The sequence below is a fragment of the Eptatretus burgeri genome, chromosome 8 (assembly GCF_056783735.1).
Source record: "Eptatretus burgeri isolate ZD-2024b chromosome 8, Ebu_testis_v1, whole genome shotgun sequence".
In the NCBI taxonomy this organism is placed as follows: Eukaryota; Metazoa; Chordata; class Myxini; order Myxiniformes; family Myxinidae; genus Eptatretus; species Eptatretus burgeri.
In genome coordinates this window covers 94,194,815-94,214,814 of record NC_140968.1, presented here as the reverse complement: position 1 = coordinate 94,214,814, position 20,000 = coordinate 94,194,815, and the positions used below count along the sequence as shown (strand labels likewise).

Here is a 20,000-nt window from a genome sequence, read left to right as displayed (position 1 = left end):
TGGGGATGGGACGGGGAACATGGCGAGGGGAAGATGGACATTAAAGGGACTTTCAGGAAGGTAAGCAGGAGAATTGGAAGGAAGTGGGCTTGGGTGGATTATCGGGGGTAGAAAAGATCGAGGATTTGGATGGGGGAAGATAAGAGGTGGTGGTGAACAGCTGTTTTGAAAGCCTGGAGGGAAGAATGGGAAAGAATAGAGTGAGGAAGTTTATTCCAAAGGCGGGAAAAAAAGAGGAATGAAAGAGTGAAGATGAGCAGTGATTCGTGATTTTGGTAGTTTTACCAGAAGGGGGTTGTTGGCGGACCTTGAGCGCCCTGTGGAAATGTGGTTGGGACAAATCACAGAGAGAGCAGGGGGGGCAAGGCTGGAGAGGAGTCGGTAGAAGACAGAAAGACCACCGACCAACCTGCGGTGATTGAGTGAGAGGCCCAAAGACTCAGCTTCATTGCGGGAGATGCCAATGATCTTAAAAGCCCTGGTTTCGACAGCGCGGAAGTCGAGAAAGGTGGGAGGCAGGAGCACCAGCCCAGAGGGGAGAGCAGTACTCCATCAGGCTACGGACAAAAGCTTTGTAAGTGGTCAGGAGCTCAAGAGGGCCAAGGAAAGACTTTGCACGACGGAGGATACGCAGTCGGCGGCTGGCTTTTGAGGCAAGGTTGGAAATGTGACTTTCCCAGGAAAGGTCATGGCAGATAGTGAGACCCAGAAGCTTGAAAGAAAAGACTTCTTCCAGAGGATTGTTGAGAAAGTGGATGGGGGTTTTGTAAACGGTCCTTTCAAGAGACATAGTGAGAGTGTGAGATTTGTCTGGATTGAAAGACATGTTCCACGTGTTGGACCAGTTTGTGATTTTATCCAGATCTGCAGTGAGCGAAGAAGCTGCTGCTTGCCGGTCTGAGGGATGACAGATGGTACGGCAGAGGGTGGAGTCATCGGCAAAGAGAAATAGAGGATTTTCCAGAGAGTCCGAGAGATCATTGATGAAAACCAGAAAAAGAACAGGGCCCAGAACGCTACCTTGAGGAACTCCAGCCTGCACAGGAAGAGGGGATGAAAGAACTCCATTTAGGGCCACACGTTGATCAAGTACAGGAGAGGAAGTCTGCGAGCCATGAGTGGAGATGGCCTTGAATACCATGGGAAGAGAGTTTGGTGAGTAGGGCAGGGTGCCAGACTGTGTCAAAAGCACGTGATATGTCCAGGGATACGGCTCGGATTTCCTGTCTGGCATTGAGGACCTCCATCCATTGATGGGAGAGCAGTAGCAGCATATCTAGGGTAGAGTGACCTGGTCTGAAACCAAATTGATGATTGGAAATCAAGCCATTGGAGAAGAGGAAGGATTTCATGTCTGAAGCGATGATGGATTCCATAACCTTGCTGATGATTGGGAGAAGGCTGATTGGTCTATAGTTACAGGGATCTGTTTTTGCACCTTTTTATGCAGGGCAGTGATGTTAGCAGATTTCCAAGCAGATGGCAGATGACCTTGGGAAAATGAGAGGGTGAATAGAACAGAGAGAGGGTGAGCAAGAGCAGAAGAGCAGGCTTTGAGGACACGTGGGCTGATGCCGTCTGGACCGGTTGCAGAATCTACCTCGAGGTTTGAAAGCAAGCTCTCCACCTTGTCAGGAGAAAAGGATACAGAGTCCAGGGACAGTTGGGTGCGACTGGGTAAAGTGGGTAGAGATAGTGATGGGTTTGGGACACAAGATTTAGCTGCAAACACCGAGTTTAGACATTCAGCTTTATCACGTGTGGAATCAGCAGTGCGGCCATTTGAGGTAAGGGAGGGGATGGAGGGGGAACATACACCAGAAACAGATTTGATTAAACGCCACCAGGATTTTGAGGAGGGAGAGAGGTTTGAGAGTTCAGACTTGAGATGAGAAAGATGTTGTTTTCTGGCTCTCCTGAGGGCAGCTACACACTTGTTCCGAGCTTTGTGGAAAGAACTGAGATTGCCCTCAGTTGGGTTTGCTTTCCATGAGGCAAAGGCAAGTTGTTTCAGGACAACTGCCTCGCCACAAGCTTCAGTAAACCAAGGGCGGGAGGAAGGGTAAGACAACTGAACACGAGAGGGGATAAATCTGTGCATGAGGGAGAGCAAGTTTCTTTGAAAGAATTCCCAGGATGAGTTGATGTTTGAGAAAGTAGTGATAGGAGACCAGTCTGTAAGTTTGATGGCTGCTCAAACCCTGCCAGTCGGCTTGAGTGAAATGCCAGACTCGACGGCGGTGAGGTGGTTCTCTGATAACAGCCAGAGAGATGTCCACTTTAACAAGGACGTGGTCAGAAGAACCAATTGGAGCGAAGGAAGAGCAGCAGATATTGTCAGGGAAATTTGTCAAAATCAGATCCAGAAGAGATGGAGTACCATTGGTTGAGATCCGGGTCGGGAAGTTGACCGATTGAGTCAGTCCCAATGAGTCACAGAAAGCTTTTGCTGATGTCCCATGGCAGGTGAGAGAGGTACCCACACCTAGCCAACTGGCGTGATGACAATTGAAGTCGCCACATAAGAGGAAGAGAGAGTTTGGATGAGAAGATAGAAGATGGTCCATGTTTTCGGAGAGTGAGGTGTAGATGGAGTCATCACTGTTCGGTGGACGGTACAGTACACATATAAACATGAGGTGGGAGTGGAGGGGAAGCCGAAGCCAGAGGTATTCCTGGGGGTGTGGGGGAGTGAGAGCAGTGCAGGGAGAGTGAGGAATAGAGTCTTTGATGAAGAGAGCAACACCTCCACCAGGGTTTCGGCATTGATCCGGAAGCTCCGAATAGATTGCTCGTTCGGTGGGCGCGCACGGCCGCTATTGGGCTTAAGGCAGTCGCCCGCACGCTGAACGGGCGGAAATCTACAACAATATATACATAAACATATACAGACATGCGCCGCATAACGACGTTTCAGGCAATGACGGATCGCATATACGACGGTGATCCCATAATCACATTTACGACGGTGATCGCATATACGACGGTGATCCCATAATCACATTTACGACGGTGATCGCATATACGACGGATCTGCCAGCTCCATTAAAATGGAAATCGGCTTTCAAACTGAACCAATGTTTGCACGTTTACCTTCTAGCAAGTAAATTACCTTTGGATTGAAGAATTCCGCGAATACATCGTTGTTACAGTCAACATTAAAACACAAAGTTATTTTTGGTGAAGCTTTTTATGTTGTTAAAACAATCGCACTGTTCTGAAAATATATATCATCATTGAAAGGTGCTCGTTTCTTCATTTATAAATTATAACATCGATGCAATGATTACGTATTTATAAAATCCAAACGCTGTTTATTCACCTTTCTATAATCGATGCGAGAGGAGATTGTAAGCTGCTGCTAACAACACCGAAGGCCGTCATGAACAGCACAAAGAAAAACTAACGTGTCTTCCATCTCTCTTGGATGTGTGTTACAATTGCCGACAGTATTCAGTAGAGTAACATGCTGTACAGGTTTGTATCCGAGGAGCAATAGGCTACACTATATAGCCTCGGTGTCTAGGTTTGTGCAAGTACGATGTTAGAAAATGAAAACGGAAACAATATATATATATATATATATATATATATATATATATATATATATATATATATATATATATATATATATATATATATATATATATATATATATATATATATATATGTGTATGTATATGATGTTCGCACAATGACGACGTCGGTTAACGACGCATTTCTCAGAATGTAACCCCATCGTTAAGTGGCGCATGACTGTACATATATACATACATATATATATATATATATATATATATATATATATATATATATATATATATATATATATATATATATATATATATACATATATATATATACATATATATATACATAGCCTGGTGTGTTGGCGCAGTGGTTAGGGCAGCGGCTTGGGATCCAAAAGGTCCTGAGTTCAAGCCCTGTTGGGCCACTGAATTAATACACCAGGGGGTTGACTCAGCCTGTCATCCTTCCGAGGTCGGCGAAATGAGTACCAGTATACTGGGCCGGTGTATACCCCGGTGAAAATAGGTGTACCATATCCCTGTGTCGTAAGAGGCGACCAGGGTTGCGTCAGGAAGGGCATCCGGCGTAAAACCTGTGCCAAATCACTATGCGGATCACACGGATGATCCACTGTGGCGACCCCTAACGGGAGCAGCCGAAAGAAGAAGAAGATATATATATATATATATATATATATATATATATATATATATATATATATATATATACATATATATGTAGGGTGAATATACTGGTTCTGGCTCACTTTTCCCCATGTAAATGCATGGGGGATTTTCAGCAATTCATATTTTTTTCCCTAAAAATAAACCCCCTTTTTATCCCAAGGTATATTTATTTGTCTCCCCTTTTAACCTGAGGACACTTTTTTTTCAAATAACCCATGCAATAAGATAAAGATTTGTTAAAGGTGATTCTAAAGAAATATCTGAAACGTCTGAGCCTCGGGACACTCTTTATCAAATAACCGATGCATATTGTTTCGCTCACTCATTGAACCTATAAAGATTTGTTCATTCTCAAATTCCTTCAATAGTGTAATTTTCTTTGCACAATAATCCCCATCTAAAATATTGAAAAACAAAACATTTGAATCTTTATATTTTTTAAGATACCCCTTTTGTGCCATTACGAAATGATAAACTTCTTTTAATGCTCTTGTTTGACCACCTCCTGAGCCACATATCATTTTGAGATTATAGTAAATTGTTTTTTCATTGTTCAATTGATAACCATCAAAGTTTTCAGTCCATTCAAGGATATTCATTTTTTTTCTTTACATCCTCTAACTTACTAGTTTTTAAATTGATTCGCTTATTTGTTTTATTTACCTTTGTTTTAGTTATTTTTTCAATAAGACTTATTTGATATTTTTCACATTCATTATGTTTTCCATTTATATACCAAGACTGAGATTTTCTCCACTCTTTAGTTTGATTAATACTTGTTTTTACCATTTATATATTGCGAAAAAACGCGGCGGTAGCCCTTAAAAAACCCTAACCCATCTTCCCATCGTTAAAACACAATCTATTTTATACATTCTATCATACAATATCCATATGGAACACAATCTATTCCATTATCTAAAATAAATCTCTTATCATCAAAGGCTCCTAATGCCTTTTTATTTACTTCTTCACTATATATGTTATGTTTATAACTTCTTATTGTATTCATTTTGCCATATTCTTCTTTCTTATTCATCAAACAATTATAATAATTTCTAAAAGTTATTGATTTCTTTATTCCCTTTAACCTCTTATCAATCTGATCACCATACTTATAAGCATATGCCTTTGCTCTCAATCCAATAAACTCACTCATTACTTTTCCACCCAACTCATCCTTAAACTTACCAATAACCTTTTCATTCTTTTTGGAAAATAACTCGCTCTTCTTGCTGAAATTACTTGTATCATATACTCCAATATTTTTCTTCATATCTTTATAAACATCATCAGTTTTTATATCTAGGATAAAACTATCAGTGTCCATATACAACAATGAAACATTTTCACCATACTCTTTCTTTAAGTCATTATACTAATAATCATACATCAATATCTTTGATAAATCAAGAACTGCTGTTCCAATATAAATTGGTTTATCCATTACAATACTTTCCTTTTTCATATGAATTGCAGAAAAGTTCTCTGAAAAAACCTCCTCTCTCTCAAAACTTGGTTTATTTATCAATCTCGAAGCTTCTTTCCAAGATGTTGCGAATCTAATGTTTTGCCTGTTTCTAACATTTTCCAGAGTCTTTCCAAATACAGCATTATTCATTAATTTATAAAAGTCCCCTTCAAATTTTACTTTTGTATTTGCTCTCATATCTGTATTGAATTGAATATACTTTTTCACCCAAGGACTTTGTTTAAATTTTAAAACTCTATGAATTTTAGCTACTCTCAATTTTTCTCTCAAAAACTGTTTTAAGCTTCTCTGATGCAAAACATATCCCTCTTTATCATAGAATGTTGTTAATAACTTTTCTGTTGATTTGCCTTTAATATTAAAACTTTTATGATAATCACTGAACCATTCTTTCTTTGGGGTTTCTTTCTCACATGCAAAAGGAAGGTCTTTATGCTTATTATGAAGATCACTCGGGTACCTCAAATCAACTTCAAAATAATAACCTTCTTCTTCGTCATTCAATTCCTCTTGAGAAGAAATAACAATATTCATCAAAGCCTTTTCATAATCATTTTCTTCCACCCACGCTAATTTACCATAAGGCAGAGATTGAGACATTGCCCATCCATACAAATTATTAGCATCAAAATACATCAAATAATTACTATCTTTTTCACTATCATAATTTGGAAGATATTTATTATTTGCTTTAGCATATCTTTTTGAACATACTTGTGATATTCCACCTCTCTTGGACTTCTCAATCATCAAAAGCATATCAACATCACTGATTAAATCTATATCTTGTTTTGTCATTTTCAACATTGCACTCCAAGCTAAACCAGGAGCTGTGAAATAGTGGGCAGGATCTAATCCATAACAATTTTTATTATGACAGAGTGATCTAAAAGCTTCAACACATCAGCTAACAATAAAACATCTGTTTTTAGATATAAATCATGATATTCTCCAAGGTTCTTTATCTTAAATATTTTCCATATTTCTTGTGCGTGTTTTTATTCCTTATCACATCTCTTCTTCATAAAGGTTATTATAGAAACTTTCTTTTGAAGGAAGTTGTGTTTCTTTAAATCTCATAAATGAATCCATATAATCATAAGGATAAATTCCCTTACTTGTAAGAATTTTCTCTTTACTTTGAATTTCATTCCTTGTTTGAATTTCCTCTCTCGTAAGAATTCCTTTTTTAATCAGAATTTCATCTTTAATCTGAATTTCCTCTTCAGTTAGAATTTCATTCATTGTTCGAATTTTCTTTATAATTAGAATTTCATCTTCAGTTAGAATTTCTTCATTAATTTCCTCATTAATTCGAATTTCCTCTTTACTTTGAATTCTCTCTTTAATCTGAATTTCCTCTTTAGTGAGAATTTCCTCTTTTGGAAAGAATGAATTAAGATTTGGAAAAAGTCCGTGGAGCTCAGATTTGATGCGGGGTTGGCTAGTGGTGTTCCCATAAACTTGTAAGAATCTAGAAACCTAATACGAGTTAAAGGTTTTGTGATTATCATTTTTGTAAATGAAATATACTTTTGACTTGTGTTTGTTATGGCAGAAATATTCCCTGGTGTTTTTGAAAGTTCATTTATAAATAGATGTGTATCATAGTTGGCGCTGTTGTGAAGAAAGACTGGAATAAAAGAAGGTAATTTATAATTAAGATTACAACATGAATGAGCGGGACCTCTATATTTACCAGTAAGATGACAATGATCCCTAACTTTAGACTCCTTAATTTCCCCCTCACAAATATGACAGATATTGTTCTTTCTAAATTCTAATTTTTTTTCTTTGGTTAATTTGATCGGTTCATTTGTTTCTTTCATTAATTTAGTGAGTCTTATACAATCCTTTTCTAATCGTTTTACAAACTCTTGTGAAGCTTTTTTTCCACTATAATGTTCAAGTTTGTTATACTTTTCTCAAACAGATGATTTGATATAATAACAGAAACCACAAGGAATATGTTTTTGACATTTATTTGTATATGATTCTTTTGGATTAGGAGAAGCAGTATTTATCTTTTTAAGGATACACTCAAAATCAGCGTATATCACAAATGGGTGCATGATAGATTTATTATAATCTTCAAAAGAAATCTTTTCACCAGGTTTAGGCATTGTAATTACAGCTGATTTATGATTACTACAATATTTTGAATGTTGTTCTAATCGTTCTTTTGTATGAAATGAATTAAGACATCGCTTACAAGGATATATTTTGTTTGGTGTTCTGAATACCTGAGAAGAGATTAATCTTGATAAATTATTGATGTATGTGCAATGTGAATTCTTTCCAACACTAAAATATAAAAGATCAATGTGTTTTTCTTCATTTTTATAGTTGTTTGAAATTTTTAATATTCGAACTTTGTTTGTATCCGTTAATCCATATACATTAATACAAAGATTATTCTTTTTCTCAAATTTAGGAATATCTGTTAGTGGCATTGGGAATTTAAAATCTTTAATGTCCAAGGTATTCTCATATTTCATATATTGTTTTACTCTTTCTGAATTACATTTTGGTGGATGAAAGTGAGCAACAACAGACCAGAGATAACATTTATTATCATTGTTCTTAATATTAACAACTGCCTTCTTTAGTTTTATTTCTTTTGGTAATTCAATACAAGAAGAAGCTTTAAGAGGGTTTGAATTTAGAATGTGTATATCTAAAAAGAGGATTTTTTAAATATTGAATCCACTTCCTACTACTGTATTATCAACATCCTCCTCTTGTTTTGATAGTTCTTCATAACCCCCACTATTTAAAAAATCTTGAAATGATGTTATAAAATGAAGATCTGTTCTCATATAAGGAGTTTGTTCTTCATCTTGTCTTTTCATATTCATTTTCACTCCCATATAAAACTTTAAAGTTTTCATTTCTTTTAATGTCTTTTTAATAACTTTTTCAACATCAGGTTTCACTATTTCAATTGATTCAGCTATTGATGATGGACCGGGTTCTCCAAATTGAAAAATCCTTATTTTTATATGCCCTTTAAATGCCCCATCAGTGTTTTCAATATAATAGTCTCCCTTTACTTTAAACTCATTTTTCTTGTGTTTTTGTGATTGAAGATGTTTATTATAACTTCTCTTCAAAACATCCTTTGAACAGATATCACAATGTTTTTTTTTTTTTTTTTGTATACCTTGGTCGAGGCTCGTATGAGAGATAACACACAACTCACAGCAAGGAGGCATGAGACAAGAGGGGCGGGAGTGGAAGGGACAAAACAGTGGGGAACAGACACATTAGGTGAACTGTGGAAGGGAGAGGGATGGGGATGGGACGGGGAACATGGCGAAGAGAAGATGGACATTTCAGGGACTTTCAGGAAGGAAAGCAGGAGAATTGAAGGAAGTGGGCTTGGGTGGATTATCGGGAGTAGAAAAGATCGAGGATTTGGATGGGGGAAGATAAGAGGTGGTGGTGAACAGCTGTTTTGAAAGCCTGGAGGGAAGAATGGGAAAGAATAGAGTGAGGAAGTTTATTCCAAAGGCGGGAAAAAAGAGGAATGAAAGAGTGAAGATGAGCAGTGATTCGTGATTTTGGTAGTTTTACCAGAAGGGGGTTGTTGGCGGACCTTGAGCGCCCTGTGGAAATGTGGCGGGGACAAATCGCAGAGAGAGCAGGGGGGGCAAGGCTGGAGAGGAGTCGGCAGAAGACAGAAAGACCACCGACCAACCTGCGGTGATTGAGTGAGAGGCCCAAAGACTCAGCTTAATTGCGGGAGATGCCGATGATCTTAAATGCGCTGGTTTCGACAGCGTGAAGCCGAGAAAGGTGGGAGGCAGGAGAACCAGCCCAGAGGGGAGAGCAGTACTCCATCAGGCTACGGACAAAAGCTTTGTAAGTGGTCAGGAGCTCAAGAGGGCAGAGGAAGGACTTAGCACGACGGAGGATTCCCAGTCGGCGACTGGCTATTGAGGCGAGGTTGGAAATGTGACTTTCCCAGGAAAGGTCATGGCAGATAGTGAGACCTCGAAGCTTGAAAGAAAAGACTTCTTCCAGAGGATTGTTGAGAAAGTGGATGGGGGGGTTTTGTAAACGGTCCTTTCGAAGAGACATAGTGAGAGTGTGAGATTTGTCTGGATTGAAAGACATGTTCCACGTGTTGGACCAGTTTGTGATTTTATCCAGATCTGCAGTGAGCGAAGAAGCTTCTTTCCAACTCAAGAGGAGATATTTTATGAAATAGATTAAATGTGTGTTTGTTGGTTCGGAGGTGTTTTCTATAATGTTTATATTTGTGATTACAAACATCGCAGTATGTTGTATTCACCATATTTTTATAATAAATCTTTGCTTAAACTAAAATTTTCTTGATGAAAATTTTGTTTATTTTACAGGTGAATCTGTGCTTAAAACCATTTTATCCTCCAACTTTTTCACTTAATAAATACAATGTTTCAAGACACAAAAGACAAGTTTCAATCAATCTCTTCATTTGTTAAAGATACTGAGAAATATGTCAAGGATGTAAAATTGAACAAAGATAAATATAACAACTATTGGATAAAAACAATTATGGAAAATAATATGAGTTCTTCAATTTCCTTCAGTGGAAGGGCTTTTAGTATACCTGGTAGAACATCAATTAAAGTATCTCTAACAAAAGTTTCTCCTCTCCTTCTGGTAATATATTCAAAACTAGAAAAAGCAATGAAACAAGAAAAAGTATCAAAAAACAAAAACCTTATGTATGAAGCTTTAGAAAGAAAAGATAAGACCATCTGTAATATGCAAGGAGAAATTTGTATTTTTTTCAACAACCCTAAAGATGTAAATCCTGATGAAATAAAGGATGTAAATATATCAGGTGAAATGACATTTCGTTCAATAGTCGTTAACGATCATTTTAAAATTACCTTTAATATAAAAAATGTTGTCGTTGAATCTGGTAATGAAAAAAAGTATATCGATATCGATGGTAATATTATTAAATGAGTCAATATACAACTGAAAGTATCGATGAATTTCACTTTAAGTAAAGTTTTACTTAATAAATATGCTAGACTTTCCTGATTCTCCATATGACAAATTTGAGAATTGTCCTGCGTGTGAAAGACGGGGATTAAACACAGAGTCAAAAGCCTATAAACAATGTATATTCTGTGATTATCTTCTAATTAATGATAATAAAAAATATAAAAAGGAAAATAATTCTTTTAGATTTACACCAAAAATGAATTACTTTACAAGATTGATTAGAGAAATGAATGTAAAGTATGAGGGTGATAACACACCTTTCCTTACAAGGGAAGAAACTGAACGTATTCGAGAAAAGTTCAAAGGATTGTTGTTATATATTATTCATGGATGTGATTTTCAGGGAAATATCAACACAAGATATTGTATAAATAAAATAATGGATTATCTTGAAATTAAACCTGAACTTAGGATAAAATATAGAGTTTCTAAAAAAGCCAATAATAAATTAAATAACCTGTTTTCCAAATATATAAATGAATGATTCTTTTACCTATTTGGGAAAATAAGATAAAATTTAACAACCATAAAAATCTCCCAAATTCATTAAGATGTCTCATAGTTGGTTCAAGTGGATGTGGAAAAACCTGCTTACTTTTAAAAATGCTCCTCACTCCCAACTTTTTAGATTATGATAATTTAATAATTTTCACAAAGTCGAGTTTTCAACCAGAGTATCAACTACTCTCACAAGGTTTTAATGCTGGTCTTCAAAAAGAAGATATAATCGGTTTATTTAAACGTCAAAAAAACCTAAATGATTATGACATTGAAGATATAATTCAACTATTTAGTGATACACGATATCTGTGGATCATTTTTAAAAAGCCAGATGGTGATACTACGACTGATAAGAATAATGCATTGAGTGATAATGCTAAGGTGAAACAACTTCGCGTTTCTCTAGATGGAACATTTTATCCACGAGATAGATTGGAAATTAATTGGGAAAAAAATGATTTTGCTGAAGCATACAAGTCTTACCAAAAGGTGTGTGAAAGTAATGGAAATAAAGAACCTATTTTGGATATGACAGCATTTAAAAGTTTGTATACAATCTATGCGTTTGACCTGAGCGCTCAAAAGGAAACTATAAAGTCTAATCGAGTGGATACTTCCCTATACATTGAAAGAGGAGAGAGTGAAGAAGTTGATACATATTGTTTGCTTTTGGAAGAAACAGAATTACAGATTAATACAGATAATGGTGTGATGATTAGTCTCACATAATTTTTTGTTAAATAAATGAGTGGCAAAGTACCAACTGGGGTATATGTTAATCAAATCAATCTTCATAAACTATCATCTTGTGTTCAAAATCAAAAGCCTTGTACGATTAACGTTGATACAATTCAGAGAAAAGGAGCAGTAAGAATTGATGTTTTGCTCACAAGAGAACAGGTTAAAATCTTGAATGACACTGGCTCACTTAAAATTAAAATGACAAAACCAATGTTGAAAAATATTCAATAAGAGAGACGAGTGGAGGATTTCTCCCATTTCTAATTCCTTTATTTGCTGGTTTAAGTGCGGTTGGAGCATTGACGGGTGGTATTTCAACAGCGGTGAAAACTGCCAACGAAAGGAAGGCTCAACTCCAGGCTCAAAAAGAATTGGAAAGACATAACAAAGAGTTGGAGAAACAAATTAGTGGAAGTGGTGTAATTGTAGATTTTGCTGAAAAACTTGAAGGTCTGCCTGATAAAGCGAGATTGTTAGTTGGAGATATGCTTTCTTCTCTAGCACAAGCAGGTGTAAAATTAACGAAAAGAGGTAATGGATTATATCTTTCTAATAAATAAATGAGCATTGATGAGTGGTTTAAAGAATTTGGAAAGAATACAACATCAAATTTACAACTTGTCAAATATTGTAAGGAATTAAAAATTCATCATGTGGTTATTTGTATGAGAGATGAATAAACAAATGTGCCGAAACATACAAAGAATATTATTATGAACTTAGAAGATAATAATGGGAACGGTTCTCATTGGGTTTGTATTTTTAATAGTCAAGACAAATATTATTTTGATAGTTTTGGTCTTCCACCACCTGTTGAAGTCATAAAATTCTTACAGAATGGTGTTTATCAAACATTTCAAGTCCAAGAATTAAATTCCAAGTGTTGTGGTCAATTATGTCTATATGTGTTATTTCAACTCAACAAAAATAAAAATTTTTATGATATTATTTCTAATCTAATATAAATGACTTGTGTTGGTAAAGATGGTTCTATCTTTGGTGTATCTCAAGAACTGGATATTGATTTATCAAATTATTACACAAAGGCACAGGCTGAACGACATAAATATAATATAACCAAAAATATAAACATGAAAAATGCTTATAAATTAAAAAATTATCCAAGCCCGACTGACGCGAATGACTTGGTGAGATTAAGCGATTTATCACAATATATATATATATATATATATATATATATATATATATATATATATATATATATATATATGTATATCTTTAAATAAAACGGCCGTGTATTCCAAAGATACAGAAGTGTTGATATTATCTCCAGGTCATACAGAATTCACAGTTCGAATGAAAATAAAATTTTATAAAGAAGGGCGTATCGTTTGTATGAGAATAGAACAATGGGGGTATGATATGAATGATTTAGGGTATAATTGGTCATTTAAAATTAACCTCGAAGACCTGGAACAATTAAATCAGTCTCGTAAGGAAGAATATTATCCACTTGGTATGGAGAATGAGTTTTGTGGGGCCACGATTAGTAAACAACAAATAAAAGAATTTAATAAGGGTAAATATAATAATGGTTTTACCCTTGTTTATATCATGAAAAAAGAAAAAACAGGATTATATATAATAAGTAAGGAAATACAAAATGATTTAACTATGGGAAGATGGGGAGGTGTTTCGTGCCATAATATTATTCTAACATATATTTCTAATACATAAATGACAGCAAGAAGGCTTCAAGAAAATTATCATTTCTGTGTCCAAGCATACCTTCAAGAAAAGGGTATTCGGTATTTTAATAAATATGTTCTACAACATAAGAATGAGGTATTTTCAATAAAAGATTGGCATTATGCTGATGTTGATAAACCGACAACTTTAGATTTAATTAGAATGTTAAATAATGAAAAAATTATAAAGTTAAGAAAAGGTAAGGCTCTTTTAGAAATTCAAAATAAATTTTATTGGTTTCCTGTTGTAAAAAAAATTATTTTGGATACAGGAATAACAAGAAATCCTGATGAATATATGTATGATATTCTATGGGATGTAAGCGATTCAAGGATAATAAGGGATGAGGAAGGAGTTGAAGAAGAGAGGGAAGAGGAGGAAAAGGAGAAGAAAGAGAAGGAGGAGAGGGAGAAGAAAGAGAAGGAGGAGAGGGGAAAGAAAGAGAAGGAGGAGAGGGAGAAGAGGGAGAAGAGAGAGAAGGAGAGGGAGGAGAGAGAGAAGGAGATGGAGGAGAGAGAGAAGGAGAGGGAGAAGGAGAGGGAGGAAAGAGCGAGACAAAATAAATATCAAAATATGGAAACCAGTGAGATTAAAAAAAGATTGGTGGTATTACAGAAAATAACTCAACCCACCGAGGAGGAAAACAAAGAATTGACAAGTCTATTTGCAATACTTTCGACAAGAATATTGACATCGCCAAGATATTCATTTTAATTCAAGTTTTTCATTTTTATTCTTTTTCTTAAATAAATGGAGGAGAGAATGAAGGCATTTCTAAGGATTCTTTATGTTTTAAAAATTAAGATTCAAATGTGCATGTTGGAAACTAAAAAGGTTTTTGCACTCTGCAGGAATTTTTCTCATAAATAAATGAGTTATTGTCTCAAATGTAAAAAGAGAACTAATACTAAAAATATTTCATATATTAAAAGTAAAAATAACAGGGTTATACAAAAAGGTATATGCTCGGTGTGTGGTTCAAAAAAAAATCAATTTATCGCCAAACACAAACGAGGAGGAGATATACAAAAGTTTTTATCAGGAAGTAAATTTACAACTACTGGAATACCAGGGGAATTACATCTTCCAGGGTATTCTTTCTGTGGTCCAGGCACAAACTTGGATAAAAGATTAGATGAGACAGACAATCCTAAATCATGGAGTAAACCCATCAATAGAGTTGATGAAGTGTGCATGAGACACGATATTGATTATGGGAATACCACAACGTTGGAAGAAAAGCATGAAGCCGATAGAGAAATGTTGTATAATTTGTCTCTGATACAAAATCCAACCTTGAGAGAAAAAGTTGATCGGTTCATTGTGAAGAAGATGATCAGTGCTAAATTGAAACTTGGACTTGGAAATTCAAAAAAACTTATAGGCTCTAATGATGTCATTAAGACTGAAGAGCAATTTGCTGATGAATTACAGAAACCAATATTCACAAAGTTTCAGTGAAGGAAAGTTTATTCCAAGGAAGTAGATTATATCTGGTCTGCTGATTTGATTGAACTCAAGAATGATAAGGGGTACAAGTATGCTTTAACCGTTATTGATTTGAGGAGTAGATACGCATGGGTTGTACCATTAAAAAACAAAACAGGTAATACTCTTATGTTAGCCTTTCAACAGATATTTAATAAAAGTAAGAGAAAACCTAAAAAATTGTGGACTGATGAGGGTAGAGAGTTTTATAACAAGACATTTATGAATTTTCTAAAAAATAACAGTATTACATTATACAGTACCTTTAATGAAGGAAGGCAGTTGTTGTTTAACGTTTTAATCGTACCTTAAAAGAGAGATTATATAAAAAATTCACACAACTCGGTTCACAACAATGGTCATCTTTTATTCAGGATATTGTGGATAAGTATAATGACACGGTTCACACGTCAACAAATATGAAACCATCAGAAACATTTACAAAATTAAAATATGAAAAAGAGATTAATGTCAGAAAACCTAAGTTCAAAGTTGGTGATATCGTAAGAATATATAGGTGGAAATCTCATTTTGAAAAGGGTTATATTAAACGATGGACGAACGAACTTTTTAAAATTGTTGATGTAATAGATACGGTTCCTTGGACTTATAAGATATATGATTTGGAAGGGGAAGAGATTTTAGGTTCATTTTATTCACAGGAATTACAAAAGACAAAGATAAATTGAAATTTTTTGACTCCGCCCCTTTTTGACTCCGCCCACACAAAACCCACCCACATAAACCCCACCCCACACAAGCTCCACACAAACTCCACACAAACCCCACCACACACAAACCCCCCACAAGCTCCACACACACAAACCCCACACAAGCTCCACCCATATTCATCATATTCACATAATTAGTGATTAGTTAATTAGTTCCCCACACACAACATGTTTATTTAATTAAAAAATTATCCACCCATCCACACAAGCTCCACTCATCCACCCATCCACCCATCCATTTATCCATCCACACAAACCTCATCCACATAAGCCTCATCCACATTCACCCCTCCCACATAAGCCCCACCGAAGCCCCGCCCACATAAACCCCTCCCACACAAGCTCCACCCACATAAACCCTGCCCACACAAACAGCCTGTCATCCTTCCAAGGCCAATAAAATGAATTCCAGTGTACTGGTAAAACCGCGTCCAAACTAATGATGCAACCAACATAAGGCGACATTCCAAAGAGAGAGTGATATTAATAAAAGAATAAATAAACAAATAACTAAATAATAATTCAGAAACATTTACCTCCAGAAAATCATGTGTTGTACCAGATTGCTTCAACAGCTTATGTTGTGTGATCGAGCTGAAAAAAAATAAAATAATGAGTCAAGGGTATAGATAGAGAGACAGACAGAGAGAGGTAGGTAGAAAGACAGACAGAGAGAGATACAAAGAGACAGACAGGGAGAGATAGAGAGACAAACAGACAGGGAAAGAGACACACACACACGCGCACGCACGCACGCACGCACGCACGCACGCACGCACACACACACACACACACACACACACACACATACACATACACACACACACACACACACACACACACACACACACACACACACACACACACACACACACACACACACACACACACACACACGTGTCTCACCATTGGTTTAATTCATTCGAGATCAGAGGCCGTGATAAGACTTCGTACCAGTCATTATAAATGTTTTTCAATTCTCTTCTAAAATCATTGACCTCTTCAATAAGAGCATTAATTTGATGCACCTCATCGTGATATGTAAACTCCACTTCTTCCAAGGACCTGCCAGGAAAAAATATATATTTTCGCATTATCACGATTTAATTTATAATCAATTGCTTCATTGTTCAAAGAGGAAACCATACACAAACTTACCAACTTTGTAGTGAGCTGTTATCTTCATCGGAAGAGAGCGAGTCCATGTCTCAGTTTTTTTTACCATTGGTACAAGATGGCAAAAAGATCAGAGGCCGTGATAAGACGTCGTGTCAGTCAATAAAAATGTTTTTCAATTCTCTTCTAAGATGATTGACCTCTTCAATAAGAGCATTAATTTCATGCACCTCGTCGTGATATGTAAACTGCTCTTCTTCTAAGGACCTGCCAAGAAAAAAAAACATATCAGAATTATCACGATTTAATTTATAATCAATTGCTTCATCGTTCAAAGAGGAACCTATACACAGGCTTACCAACTTTGTGTTGAGCTGTTTTGTTCGCGGAAGAAAGATCGCTCATGTCAGGTCAGGTCAGGTATGGGAGCATGTGCCAGAACAGCACGTCACTGCGTCCACTTTCCGCCGGTACTCCAGGGGCCTCCGTCTGGCCATCCCCCAGGCAGATGCCAGGCCCATCCCCATCTCCTTGAGATGATGGTCAACCTGTTGCAACCATGAGGCACGTGGTCGACCCACTGGCCTCCTCCACTCATGAGACTCCCTCGCTGAGAGAATCTGGTGAGCAGGATCAGAGTCAGGAAAACGAGCCACATGTCCATACAGCCGCAACTGACGCTCACGGACTATGCAGGTAACAAATCTCATCCGAGTCTCTCTCAGCAACCGCTCGTTGGACACAAAATCCGACCAGCGATAGCCAAGGATTCTCCGAAGAGACCTGGTACCAAAGGAATTAAGTCTCCGTCTCAGATCCTTGGTCAGAGTCCAAGTCTCGCACCCATAGAGCAAGACTGGAAGTACCAAGGACCTGAAGACTCGGACTTTCGTCCTCCCGCACAGGTACCGGCAGCGCCACACCCCATGATCCAGTGAATCCATGACTCCCCAGGCCCGACCCAGACGTCTATTGACCTCTGACTCGCAGCCAGCAGAGACATGAATATCACTGCCAAGGTAAGTGAATCTCTCCACGACCTCAACATCCTCACCACAAACAGACACAGACAGGACAGCAGCACCCAAGATGTCACGGAAAGCCTGGATCTTAGTTTTGACCCAAGAAACCCGTAATCCCAATGGCTCCGACTCCTCATTCAGCACCTCGAGGGCCCCCAAGAGGATGTCGAAAGTGTCCGCAAAGATGACTGCATCATCTGCAAAGTCAAGGTCCGAGATCTTGACATTCCCAAATGATGCACCGCAACTTGATCTCTCCGACATCCTCCCTAGAATCCAGTCCATACAAGTGCTGAAAAGTGTGGGGGCAAGTACACATCCCTGACGAACTCCAGTAACAACTGGAAATAAGTCAGAGATGGTACCACCACACTTCACAGAACTCTCAGTACCAGAGTAGAGTTCAGACATCAGATCGATCAGTTTTGGTGGCACCCCACGAAGACCAAGAATCCTCCAGAGGACATCCCGATTCACTGAATCGAACGCTTTACAGAGATCAACATAGGCTGCAAGCAGCCCCTGCCGAAACTCTCGTCTGCGTTCGGTGAGGACAAGAAGTGCAAGGATACGGTCAATCGTTGACCTCTTTGGTGTAAAGCCTGACTGCTCTGGACGCTGGTGCTCAAGCAGATGATGGCGAACCCTATCGAGAATTATCCGAGCAAAGACCTTGCCCGGCACTGAGAGCAGCGTCACCCCTCGGTAGTTGTTGCAGTCTTGGCGATCACCCTTCCCTTTTCAGAGAGGGACAACAAGGCCCCTCTTCCAGTCAGTTGGGATGATGCCTGTGTTCCAGGCAGAGCACAAAACTGCATGTAACGACACGAGTGCAGCATTTCCACCAGCCTTGAGAAGTTCGGCATGGATGCCACAGATCCCTGGAGCTTTGCCCCGTTTCAACTGGTTCACCGCAGCCCGTGTTTCCACAAGCGTAGGTGGACCACAGTTGATTCGAGGGTCAGCAACAGGGATTGTAACACCCTTGACGTCCAACTCGACAGTTGGGGGATCAGCCTGGTACAACCGCTCAAAGTAACCGGCCCAGCGGGCCTTCACTTCAGACTCCTCTGTCAAGAGCCTACCACTCTCTGCTCGAACTGTAGTGCTCCGAGGGATGGGCTTGGATGAACGTAATGCGCGAATTCCCCTGTAAGCGGGACGAGAATCACCTGTCCACAGGTGATGCTCTACCCCCTCACAGATTCCTCGCACATAGGCCTCCTTGTCCACCCTCAGTGCACGTACAGTTTTACGCCTCAGCTCCCTGAACAGCTCAGCTCTGCCATTCAGCCTGGCCCTGCGACTCTGGTCAATGGTATCCAGTGTCCCTTGAGAGACAAAATTCTTCTTTGCCCTGCGGTGAGCTCCAAGGCATCCACCGGCAACATCAAGGACGGTGGTCTTGAAGGCGCTCCACAACTCTTCAGGACCCCCCAAAGCACCCAGACCCCCCAAGTGCCCACTCAGCCTGTTCGCAAACACCTCAGCTACTCTCTCATCCCTGAGCTTGGCAACATCCAGCCTCGGCTGGGATGGTACCATTCTCCAGGATTTAAGGTGCAGCTTTAGAGTTGCTACAACAAGCCTGTGGTCAGTATTGAGGAACTGAGCACTCCGGTAGACCCTGCAGTTCTGGATCATCCTCCAACGACCGTCAATGAGGACATGGTCAATCTCCTTTGCCACACCGCCAGCGTTGGAATACCAAGTCCATCGATGAGCTTCTGGGCGCTGAAACCATGAACCAGCCACCCTAAGTCCATGACTTCTTGCAAAGTCAAGGAACTTAGTGCCATTCTGGTTCATAGTTCCTGACCCATGGGGACCAACACACACCTCATAACCGTCCCTATCAGTTCCAGTCGATGCATTGAAATCCCCCAAGACTAGAAGTGTATCTCGTCTGGGGCACTGATCAACCACAGACTCGAGTGTGGCGTAGAATGCATCCTTCACGGTGAGATCACTCGCCTCA

The 20,000-nt window shown here is 38.2% G+C and overlaps 1 protein-coding gene and 1 long non-coding RNA gene across 8 annotated transcripts in view; one reads left to right on the top strand and one right to left on the bottom strand.

The window, feature by feature from the left end:
* LOC147022302 (uncharacterized) overlaps positions 1–20,000 on the top strand; it is a 443,667-nt gene that overhangs the window by 163,539 nt on the left and 260,128 nt on the right. The gene's annotated exons all lie outside the window — the stretch shown is intronic.
* Positions 15,554–17,182, bottom strand: LOC147022303 (uncharacterized). The gene is made up of 3 exons (XR_015060647.1): positions 17,043–17,182; positions 16,791–16,949; positions 15,554–16,478 (listed from the first exon to the last, which is right to left on the bottom strand). It is a non-coding gene; the product is annotated as an uncharacterized LOC147022303 (long non-coding RNA).